The sequence below is a fragment of the Lynx canadensis genome, chromosome E3 (assembly GCF_007474595.2).
Source record: "Lynx canadensis isolate LIC74 chromosome E3, mLynCan4.pri.v2, whole genome shotgun sequence".
Taxonomy (NCBI): Eukaryota; Metazoa; Chordata; class Mammalia; order Carnivora; family Felidae; genus Lynx; species Lynx canadensis.
Genome location: NC_044318.1, coordinates 8466687 through 8478149, shown reverse-complemented (window position 1 = coordinate 8478149; position 11463 = coordinate 8466687). Strand labels below are relative to the sequence as shown.

At 45.2% G+C, this 11463-nt stretch overlaps 1 protein-coding gene across 1 annotated transcript in view; it reads left to right on the top strand.

The window, feature by feature from the left end:
* Positions 1–11463, top strand: part of GRIN2A (glutamate ionotropic receptor NMDA type subunit 2A) — a 50641-nt gene continuing 39178 nt past the window's right edge. The window contains exon 1 of the mRNA XM_032591633.1: positions 1–111. The gene's annotated coding sequence lies outside the window, so the exon portion shown is untranslated. The remainder of the gene's footprint in view (positions 112–11463) is intronic.

Below are 11463 nucleotides of genomic sequence, written 5' to 3'. Positions count from 1 at the left end.
CTAACGGCAGTACCGAGAGAAACATTCGTAATAACTACCCCTACATGCATCAGTACATGACCAAATTCAATCAGAAGGGAGTGGAAGATGCCTTGTCAGCTTGAAAACTGGGTAAGGATGATGGGGATTTGTTTTCTTCTCTGCAGGGCCTGCCAGCCCATAAACCTCGCAGAAAATGACTCTGCGTGCCTTGGTGCTTACCTGCCTTCGCAGCTGTGTTTCTGGAAAGTGGCTGTTGGTTCAGATGAACCCCACATGAGGGCTCTTTTGTTAATCTCATGAGCACCACAGGTTTCCTTCTGAGTCGTGTTAAGGAAACACAAATCCAGGACACTTGAAAATGCAGAGAACCAGAGGGGTTTCTTCAAGTGATAAAGAAGTTGGTGCAACCCTGTGGGATGTTTCAGCGAGAGAGAAAGATCTAAAGGGCCTGTTAGCCTCTCGAAGGTGCTGAAAACAGAGTGCTGCAGACTTTCATCTGATTTGGGGTAGGAGTTTTTTGGCGAGTGGCTGTATGTAAAAGCTGATAGTGTAGCACTGACGAAGCAGAAAGGAAAGCTGGAGAGAAGAGCAGCGTCTCTAAAGGTGCAGCCGATGTCCCTGTCCACCTGTTGGCACTGCAGAGTGTAGCCCACTCGGAGGGAGGACCTGCTGAGAAAGACCGCAGAGGCTAGGATCTCGGGAGGTGAAGCTGGAGTGTGCCTCTCCTCCCCCCTTGATACCGTGTGTGGCTTGGGACAGACGCTGAGTTGTTCCCAGCCTCATATGTAAGATGGAAATCGTAACGGGACCTAATTTGTAGGGGTTTTGTGAGGATTGAGGGAAGATGTGCCGGAAAGCATTTGGCACAGACACGACCCGACTGCCAGTGCTCTTAGTTGGTGTAAAGGTTAAATTCTCTTCTGTGGCCTCTTCAAAATGCTGGGGATGTGCAAAATGCGTCTTGGGGGGTGTGAGACATGACTGTTGTGCATCATCCCGTAGTTTCATCCACAGCCTCTTCCTTAGGGGCCCCGTCTAAACCCTCAAGCCCACCTCCGCGCGATTTCCAGGAGCTTTGGCCGGTCGCATTTGGTCCCTTCGTTCTCTTTGGAATCTCTTTGGTATCTCAGCAGGGGCTGGGACAACACGTCTTGAGAAGTCGAGCCCATGGCTTACCCCAGACTCGTTCACGTGCTGCGCAGTCTAGCTCAGAGTGTTTTTAAAACATCTCATCGAGGCCGGACACAAATGCAGAGAAGATACACACATCAAGGACAGTGCTTGACGACTTTGTCCAAACTGACCATCCGTAGCCAATCCCTAGAAACCCTGCCACGCCCTTATCCCCCGCCACCAGCCTCGCTTCTAACACCGTAGACTCATTTGGCCTGTTATTCTAGCATCTCAGTAAGATCACACCGGACGTCTTCTTTTCCGCTCGCCTTCTTTCAGCCCAGCAGTCTGTTTGCGAGATGGCCACGTGTCACTGCAGGTCTGTCATTGCCGTGGCAGTGTGGAAGTCCACTGTGGGGACATGCCACAGAGTCATCCTCGTCTGCTAGTCGTGAACGTTGGGGTGGCGTCCCATTCGGGGATGTTTGGGGTAATGCTTCTAGGGGCATTCTCACACATGCCCTCGCTGCACAAGGGAGTACACCTCCCTTGATACATACTTAAGACAGGAATCGCTGAGCTGTAAAATGCATGTGTGTTTGATCTCGGTAGATACCAGAAAATTCTGATGACTTTCCAGTTGAGCCCCAGATATGGGTTTTGTATGTTTGTTCTGCCATGGTCTTTCTTCAACATACACTGTCGGTTTGGACGGACCATGAACGCAAATGTGGATGACAGTGGTTAGAAAGAACGAGTGGAGTCTCGCTGGCCCCGTCTCTATCCATCTGTCACCCAGTGCAGCAAATGGGTTGTTTTCTTGATTTCCCATTTTTTAAAAAAAAAACAATATGAACAAAAAGGAGTCGAGAATGGAAACGGTTCCTAGCCATAAATCGTACACATTGTTTTCTGGAAGCCATATAATATTACGACATCCTCCCAGCAAAGCTGGGCAGCTGGCAGCTTTACTCTAGACTCAGTTTTTCCATGTGAGAGATAATTTGTGCTATTACAGCAAACTCAGAAACCAGAGTTGGAGGAGTATGAGTCTTTTTTTAAAATTATTTATTTATTTATTTATTTATTTATTTATTTATTTATGGAGAGAGAGAGAGAGCACAAGCAGGGGAGGGGTACAGAGAGGGACACATAGAATCCGAAGCAAGCAGGCTCCAGGCTCTGAGCTGTCAGCACAGAGCCCAACACGGGGCTCGGACTCGTGAACTGTGAGATCATGACCTGATCCAAAGTTGGACACTTACTGACTGCGCCACCCAGGCGCCCCTGTATGGATCTTTTTTAAAGAACTGCTTGGTTAATTATTTAAATTAATTAAATTAAAATGTGAATAGAGAATACATTACATAATTCCAAATCAAAAAGTATTGTATAAAAAGATGAACAGTGAAGAACCTTCCCCCCACACTGTTTCTCCTCTGCCAAGTATCCCCCACAGCAACCACATCTCCTGACCATCCTGTGTCCCTCCAGATCAATCTATGCATAATTAAAAGCTTCTGCAGCTCCTTTTTTGAAAATGTTCATTATTTTCTCTATTGGTCTCTTGGTATTTTCTTATTAATTTTTGTAGTGCAGAAATAAGCCCTTTATTTGTGGTGTAGTTACAAATGGTGTTCCAGCTTTCTGGTCTTTGGAGCTTCCAGATGGTATTTTTTTTTTCCATGCCGATTTTTTTTTTTTGTAGTCAAATTTATCAGTTTTTTTTTAAGTCTTCTGGGTTATGAGTTGTAATTCAGAAGTCCTTCTCTACTTACTCTGAAAAGAGAGATTCCTTTCTTGAATTTTCTTCTATCCCAGTTTGCATTTTTTTTTTTATTTAGAAAGATAGAGCAGGGAAGGGGCACGACCTGATACGATGTGACTTCAACCCCTCAACATGATTATGAGAAGCAAAAATGTGGGAACCTGCCACCACAGAATGGTACCAGGATCCCAGCAACTCCATGGGGGGTCTCATCTGCTCTTCCTCCAAGACTTCATCAAAGTCAAGTGTCCTGCCTCACCTTCTTATCTTTTCCTTACCTCTCACATCTCATCTCCTTTAAAACTTGCCACTAGGAAATAGGTTATTTAAATTTTTTTTCAAACGCTTTTTATTTATTTGGACAGAGAGAGACAGAGCATGAACGGGGAGGGGCAGAGAGAGAGGGAGACACAGAATCGGAAACAGGCTCCAGGCTCCGAGCCATCAGCCCAGAGCCTGACGCGGGGCTCGAACTCACTGACCGCGAGATCGTGACCTGGCTGAAGTCGACGCTTAACCGACTGCGCCACCCAGGCGCCCCTAGGAAATAGGTTATTTTAAAACATGATGTGCCTTAGGCAATAATTTCACAAGAGTAAATATCATGAGGCTGTATTGTTGAAGGAATAACCGTACAAAATGAACTCCTCACATACCCAGCACCCAGCCATTCCCCTCCTTCACTGCAGCGTCTCCAGAAGATTCCAATCTGGGTGCCCTAGTGCACCCCTGAATTGTTAAACTTGAGGACATTTTAAAATTAAATTTTTTAATGTTTTATTATTTTGAGAGAGAGAAAGAACGCAGGCAGGGGAGGGGCAGAGAGAGAGAGAGAGGGAGATACTGAATCTGAGGCAGGCTCCAGGCTCCGAGCCATGAGCACAGAGCCTGACTGGGGCTCAAACTCACGGACCTCCAAGATCATACCTGAGCCGAGGTCAGATGGTCAACCAGCTGAGCCACCCAGGCGCCCCTGTGAGTCTGCATTTTAACAAGCATCCTTCTTCTCCAGGTGATTTTGATACATGCTGAACTTTGAGAACTACTGTTTCTAAAGGGATTCCATAAACATTCTATTGAGACAAACATATAAAAAGTAGACCAGTCAATGTAACCATGTAGCTTATCTCTGGGATCCCTAATTGCCTTAAGACCAGAGGTAGAGAGAAACCTGAAACTAAGTTAAGTTTCATTGTTTACTGAAACTTTAAGTCGAGATAAACCATTCCAGAATTCAGCGGGCAAATCAGCGAGGAAACAAGATTTGACGTGCAAACATGGACAGAGATAGGGTTTTTCAGGATTGGGTCTGTTGTGACAGGTAGGGGCTCTCCTGAATCAGAGGTGGGTGAGCAGTTTGTGACCCCGGGTTTCTAGACCAGTATTTCTCCGAGGGTGGCCTGAGTCTGAGTCAGTAGAAGTGCTAATAAAAATGTGGGTTCCTGAGCCCCACTGAGCCGACAGATCAGAATGTCTGGGGGCGGCAGCCTGGGAATCGGCATTCCAGAGCAAGCTCTTCGGTAACTCTGACCTGCGCTCATCCAGGTTTGAAGACGTCCGCTCTAGAAGAGGGAGCTGAAATGAGCGGAGGCAGATTTAGATTTACAAATGCTCCGTCATGAGAAGCTCATGTTCTCCAAGCGGTTCTAGCAAATGGGCAAACTTGCAAGCCCAGCATTTTACGGCAGATTTAAATTAAACCGTCAACATCCCCAGGACTCCTCAGAGCCTAATTTTCAAGACACAGTGGGATGGTTTCTATTTATCTTCACGGATGTTCGTGTACAGTTATTTGTATATACGTTTATGAAAAGTCCTAATTTCCTTTGGAAGCATCCTTCTTTAGCCCTTGGCCACGCCGTCCCCTATCTATCTGATTTCCTGTCCCGCCCAAGAGTGTTGGGAAACAGGCAGGCATCTTTCGGCTTCCCTTATGTTGAGTATTTGGAGAGAAGGATGGAGAGGGAGGGTTGCCTTTGGACCGATAAACATTTACTGCAGGCCTCACGTCGTGCTCAGGGATGTGTCGGTAAAAATAAAATCAGGCAGCTACTTGCGTAGCTTCGCGGCACTGCCTTCGCGGTAAAGGGGAGCACTGAGCCCCTGTTCTGGAGCACAGGGTCCCCAAGCCTCTGGGGCTCAGGAATCCATGCTTTTATTAGCACTTCTGGTGACTCAGGTAGAGGTAGTCCGTGGCTTCTGAGAGGTTCATTGAATGTTGGGAGATGGTGTCCCGTCTGAAGAGGAAGGGCATTTCAGAAGGCATGCCCTGGAGGAGACGAGGCATGGAGGAGGTTTTGTGCAGGCTTAATTAGAAGTGTCTCTGGGACCCCATCATTGGGCACCCACCTCCCCTCTGCATCTGTTGAGACCCAGCAGTTGGTGAGACGCAGCCCCAAATGTTTCACATGCATAATAATCCCGTTTAATCCTGACAGCATGCTGCCGAGCTGGGTGTCTCCTTTAAGGGATGAAGAACTGAGGTTAACTAAATTACTCAACAGGCTATTTAACCAAGTCACTACCTTGTAGAGTTACTATGTGTGGTATCTGGGGTTGCCTCTCCCCAGCGGCGTGCCAGTGAGGCAGCTGGGTGTAAGAGGTTAGAGCTCAAAACTTGGACCCCACAGTTCTATCTCTGATACATATGTGTGTGTATCTAGGCATATTTAAAATACTGCATATAAGATACAGATATTTTATATTACATATCTATCAACAGACTACCTGAGAGTTGATAAGATCACAGCATCCTCCTTTCTATCCCCACAAGAAACTGGCTGGGAGATGTTGAAGTTGCCAAGGCAAAGGTAGCCTGGGAAGGCCTAAGGATTGTCATCGATGATTAGCTGCTGTGTGGGGCACGTTCTTTCCACGATGCTATCTGAGTGGCATACGTAGCTAAAATATTAGCTATATTTTATCAGTCAGGCAGGATCAAACTCAGAGGGTTCATTTCCAGCTCCTGAGTTTGAAAGCAGGCATAGACAACAGGGCTCCACAAGCCGTTCTCCTAAATGGGATAGCCTCATCTCCAGAGAAAAGTCAGATCGACAGTGACCTGGTTTCTGAGATCCACCCCCACACTGCAAATAAAGCTTAAAAATAATTGCTACCACATCACAGAGTTAGGATTTTTTTTTTCCAAAATAAAAACTCAGGGAGGCACAGGCACTTTTTTTGTTTTGTTTTTTTTTGGGGGGTGTTTTTAGTGGTTGCAATTATTTCTTGTTAAACTCAATTAAAACTATATTAATGGATTTTCAAGGCCACCCATAAAATGTTAAAAATAGGAAAGAATGGGGGGGGGATTTAAAGGTGGGATCCTAATTCTGTAAACTCAGCAATGGGGAGAGAGGAGAGGGAGAGGTAAAAAGAAGGCAAAAATGAAAATACATCAAAATGCATCAGAGATACTGCTCATTGCCCGGGAGTCTGATCTTCTTTCCATCTTTGTGTATGTCACAACTGTTCTGCAACAAAAGTATTACTCGTAATAATCAGAGAAAAGTTTCTTCTGAACACAATGCTCCGTTTCCTCCCGGTGTCTGTCCTCCCGTTGTGTGGCTTACACGCCTCAAATCGCCGTGCGTGCACATATGCGCTTTGCTTCTCTCCGACCTGTACCGTGGTGTTGGACTGTTTTCACATTTAACGACTGGACGGTATTTCGCCGAGTTAGAGGAATATAAATTAATGTAACTCACTGCTCTGCATTTCCATCACCCTGTGGCTGGCATGGGCCCCCTAAAGAAACAGCTATTTTAGGAAGCTTGCTGGTACCATCATCGTAGATCAGTTTGTTCACATTGCTGCCCTCCACCGCCTCTCAGACGTCTCCATCACGCACAGTGTCGTTTTCCTTCACCTTAAGGCACGCTTCTACCTTGTGCACAGCACCGTCTCTGGGATTTTCTTTTGGCCCGGCCTACTACATAACTCAGAGCTCGACTTGTGATCCTCTGTCGGCAACTGTGGAGAGCTTAGGGCCTGAATATCTGCTTCCTGACTTTCCCTGAAGCTTTAGCCACTATCCCACCTCTGACTTCCCGTAACTCAATCGGATTTCTTTATCCGTATTTTTAAACCTTACTCTATTGCATTAAGCTACCTGAATGGTTTGGGGGATCTAAGCGAGGTATTTCTACCTAGCCCATAACATTTATTGGGCGCTCACCCATGTGCTGGGGACTGCTCTGAGTGTTGTGCCTGCATTATTTAAACCTCACAGCCACCCCGAGCCAACGACTCTCATGTTTTCCCATATACAATGGAAGGAATAGGCGTAGAGAGAATAAACAGCTTGTCTGGGTCACACTTGCTCCAGAGCCCATGCTTCGAGCCATGACTTAGAATATCAATATGAACATTCCCATAACACTGTACAATTAGCCTGCTAAATTGCCCACTATTACACAAAACCCAGAACTAATTTTGTCCATACTTTAAAGTGTCTTTTTTTTTTCCTTTGAAAATCTTAATGCTGCTTTAAAAATGGGGAACTATTTCTCCTTCCATTGAGATGGGGGGAATGGACTCACAGACAAAACAACCCCCCTGCAAAGGATATATTTCTTACATTAGAATACACGTGGTTAGAAGTTCCTCCTGGAGACTGTGAAGAGGCAGGGGGTTTCTGGAAGATTCCTTCTCCTGAGGGACCGCCTCTTCTTACTGCCTGCCCAACGCACATGGAGGCTTCGACTGTGTGATCTCATTTCATTCTGTTCCAACTCTGCCAAGTAGGCCTTCTGTCCATTTTACAGAAGAGCAAGCCAAGGCTGAGGGGGAGAGGCAGCTTGTCCAGAGGTTGAGTGAGGGTCACAGCCAGCCTTCACACTCAGCCCAACATCTCTTCCTACCCGTACGTGCTAACTCTCGGCTTGTCCTGACAGGTGGACAGTTCTGGGAAAGATGGACGCCTTTGTTATGAGGCAGGGGTGCTAGACCGGGGAGGTCAATGCTCTTGGCCAGGCGATGGCTGGTAAGCTCCAGAGCTGGGATTCGGACTGGCTCTAGCACCTGTGCCCTTAACTGCTGTGCTGCATTGCTTCCCATTGAAACGTAAATTCTCACTGTAAAAACTCAAAACCACAGAAAAAGGAGCATCCCTTTGACCATGTCCCAACCCCAAGCCACCACCACCACCACCATCACCACCCCACACACACCACCAGATAAGCACCGCTGTCTGTTTGATATTCCAGGCCATTTCTCCTCGACCTTTGGTAGATTCATTGGTATGTATTATATGTCCACACATCATTATCAGTGCATTCTGTGGGATGCTATCAAGCCATGAAGTTATATCACAGTTTGGTGTCCAACTAATAATACGTTTTGGAGAACCTTCCATATCTATAGGTGTCTTTTGCCTTCATTCTCTTTGACTACTGGACAGAATTGGGTGGTATCCACATCACGGTCTGTTTAACCCTTTCTCTTTGTGGGCTAGCAGTCATATTGCTCCATTAAAAATCCGGATGATTTTTTGAGGAACCCCCACAGTGTTTTCCAGAACGGGTGCACCAGTTTGCATTCCCACCAACAGTGCAAGAGGGTTCCTTTTTCTCCACATCCTCTCCAGCATCTATAGTCTCCCGATTTGTTCATTTTAGCCCCTCTGACTGGTGTGAGGTGGTATCTGAGTGTGGTTTTGATTGGTGTTTCCCTGATGAGGAGTGACATTGAGCATCTTTTCGTATGTCTGTTGGCCATCTGGATGTCTTTGGAAAAGTGTCTATTCATGTCTTCTGCCCATTTCTTCACTGGATTATTTGTTTTTCAGGTATTGAGTTTAGTGAGTTCTTTATAGATTTTGGATACTAACCCTTTATCTTATATGCCATTTTCAAATATTGTTATCCATTCTATCAGTTGCCTTTTAGTTTTGTTTAGATTGTATTTCCCTGATGAGGAGTGACGTTGAGCATTGTTTCATGTATCTGTTGGCCATCTGGATGTCTTCTTTGGAGAAGTGTCTATTCATGTCTTCTGCCCATTTCTTTACTGGATTATTTGTTTTTCGGGTGTGGAGTTTGATGAGTTCTTTATAGATTTTGGATACTAGCCCTTTATCCGATATGTCATTTGCAAATATCTTTTCCCATTCTGTCGGTTGCCTTTTAGTTTTATTGATTGTTTACTTTGCAGTTCAGAAGCTTTTTATCTTGTTGAGGTCCCAGTAGTTCATTTTTGCTTTTAATTCTCTTGCCTTTGGAGATGAGTCGAGTAAGAAATTGCTGCAACTGAGGTCAAAGAGGTTTCTCCTGTTTTCTCCTCTAGGGTTTTGATGGTTTCCTGTCTCACATTCAGGCCCCTCATCCATTTTGAGTTTATTTTTGTGTATGGTGTAAGAAAGTGATCTAGTTTCATTCTTCTGCATGTTGCTGTCTAGTTCTCCCAGCACCATATCTTAAAGAGACTGTCTGATGAATAGGGGCACATGTACCCCAATGTTTATAGCGCAGTTTCAACAATAGCCAAATTATGGAAAGAGCCTAAATGTCTGTCAACTGACAAATGGATAAAGAAGATGTGGTTTATATATACAATGGAATACTACTTGGCAATGAGAAAGAATGAAATCTGGCCATTTGCAGCAACATGGCTGGAAATGGAGAGTATTATGCTAAGTGAAATAAGTCAGGCAGAGAAAGACAGGTCCCATATGTTTTCACTCTTATGTGGATCCTGAGAAACTTAACAGAAGACCATGGGGGGGGGGAGGGAAAAAAAGTTACAGAGAGGGAAGGAGGCAAACCATAAAAGACTCTTAAATACAGAGAACAAACTGAGGGTTGATGGAGGGATGGGGAGAGGGGAAAGTGGGTGATGGGCACTGAGGAGGGCACCTGTTGGGATGAGCACTAGGTGTTATATGGAAACCAATTTGACAATAAGTTCTATTTAATAAAAAAAAAAAGAAAGAAAATTTTAAAATCTGAAAAAAAAAAAAATCCGGATGAGTCCTCTGTAGTTCTCTAGGGATAATCTCAAGAAGGAGAATATCTGAGTCAAAATATATATACCTTCTTGAAAAAGCTCAGTCTTACTCGGGTGACTGATTGGCTTATTTTCTGGGTGGACTCTTGGTGCAGAATATCTGCCTGGGAGTGAGAAATAACTAGATGCATACCCTGGCTGTGATAACGACCACCTCTGTGACTTCTGGCAAATAAATAACCTCTCTGAGTTTTCCCCACATCTGTACAGTCCCATCCCCTGAAATTAAGTGAATTGACTCTAGGGAAAGTACACGGCACTGTTTCTGATGCATAACAGCATTTTATCAAACGTTGATTTTTTTTTTCTATTCTTTCCTTCATTTTCATATGGCTTTTGGTCTTTGCGATTGCCCGTCTTTCAGTTTTGGTGTGACAGGCTCAGCAGTGTCATTGTCACTAGCAGCAGTATAATGTGATGCCTCCAAGCTGAGTGTCCTGGATTGGAATCCCCACTCTGCCAACGTCCAGCTGTGGGGCCTGGGACAGGTCAATCAACCCCATACACCCCAGTCTTCCCATGCATAAAATGATGCTAATTTTGGCTCCTCGGCTTAGGAAAACAGGGTAGGTAGGGTTAAATGAGATATGTAGGCAAATAACATAGTGTCTGGCACACGGCAGACATTCGAGAAAAGTCTAACAAAGAAAAATTTTTGAGCACTCTTTTTTTAAATGTTTACTTATTTTTGAGGGCGGGGAGAGGGGCAGAAAGAGAAGGAGACACAGAATCCAAAGCAGGCTCCAGGCTCTGAGCTGTCAGCACAGAGCCCGACTCAGGACTTGAACTCACAAACCGTGAGATCACGACCTGAGCTGAAGTCGGGTGCTCACTCAACTGAGCCACCCAGGTGCCCCTGAGCATTCTTTATAACAGGCCATGCGCCACAGAATTCGTAGTGAAATGGTTAGCATGATCCCAACCCTTGAAGAGAGTAATTGAAGGGACTCTGTATAAAAGCTTTATATTCCAGAAGGAATCTGTATTTTTCCAATGTCAGAACGTGAGTTGTGAGGTGAAGAAGCATAGCATTTGCCTAGCGCCTTAGAACTCACCAGAACATGTTTATAGTCGTTACTTCATCCAACCAGTATACAGCCATGTGAGGGAGATTGTTTTCCTTCTGGTCAGGTGGGGAAATCAAGGCTTAGAGAAACACACAGACTCACTCTACGTGCCACGGTCTTGTTCCTCTGACCCCACATCCCATGTGAGGAAGCCCCACAGCGGTGTTCTGAAGGCGCATTGCTTGGGCAAGTCATGGACTGGTCTGGAATCCTGGACTGTGGGAGGCCTTAGGCAGAGATCTTAGGGCCTCGGTTGCCTTGTTGGAAAATAGTAAAAGAAAAAGACAGCGTTACATGACCTGTCAACTCTTTGGACATGGCTAGTTGGGTCCATTGTTGAATTGAACAGAAACAAAGCAAGGATTTGCTGTATTTTTTTTCCATCTGTTTCTTACTTTTGAGGTTATTCATCAGTAGGCAAAGGGTACACCCCCTCTTCTGTGTCTCTTATTCTCTCTCTCTCTCTCCCATCTCCCCGTTTCTTTTTTTTTTTTATTTTCTTTTTCAACGTTTATTTATTTTTGGGAC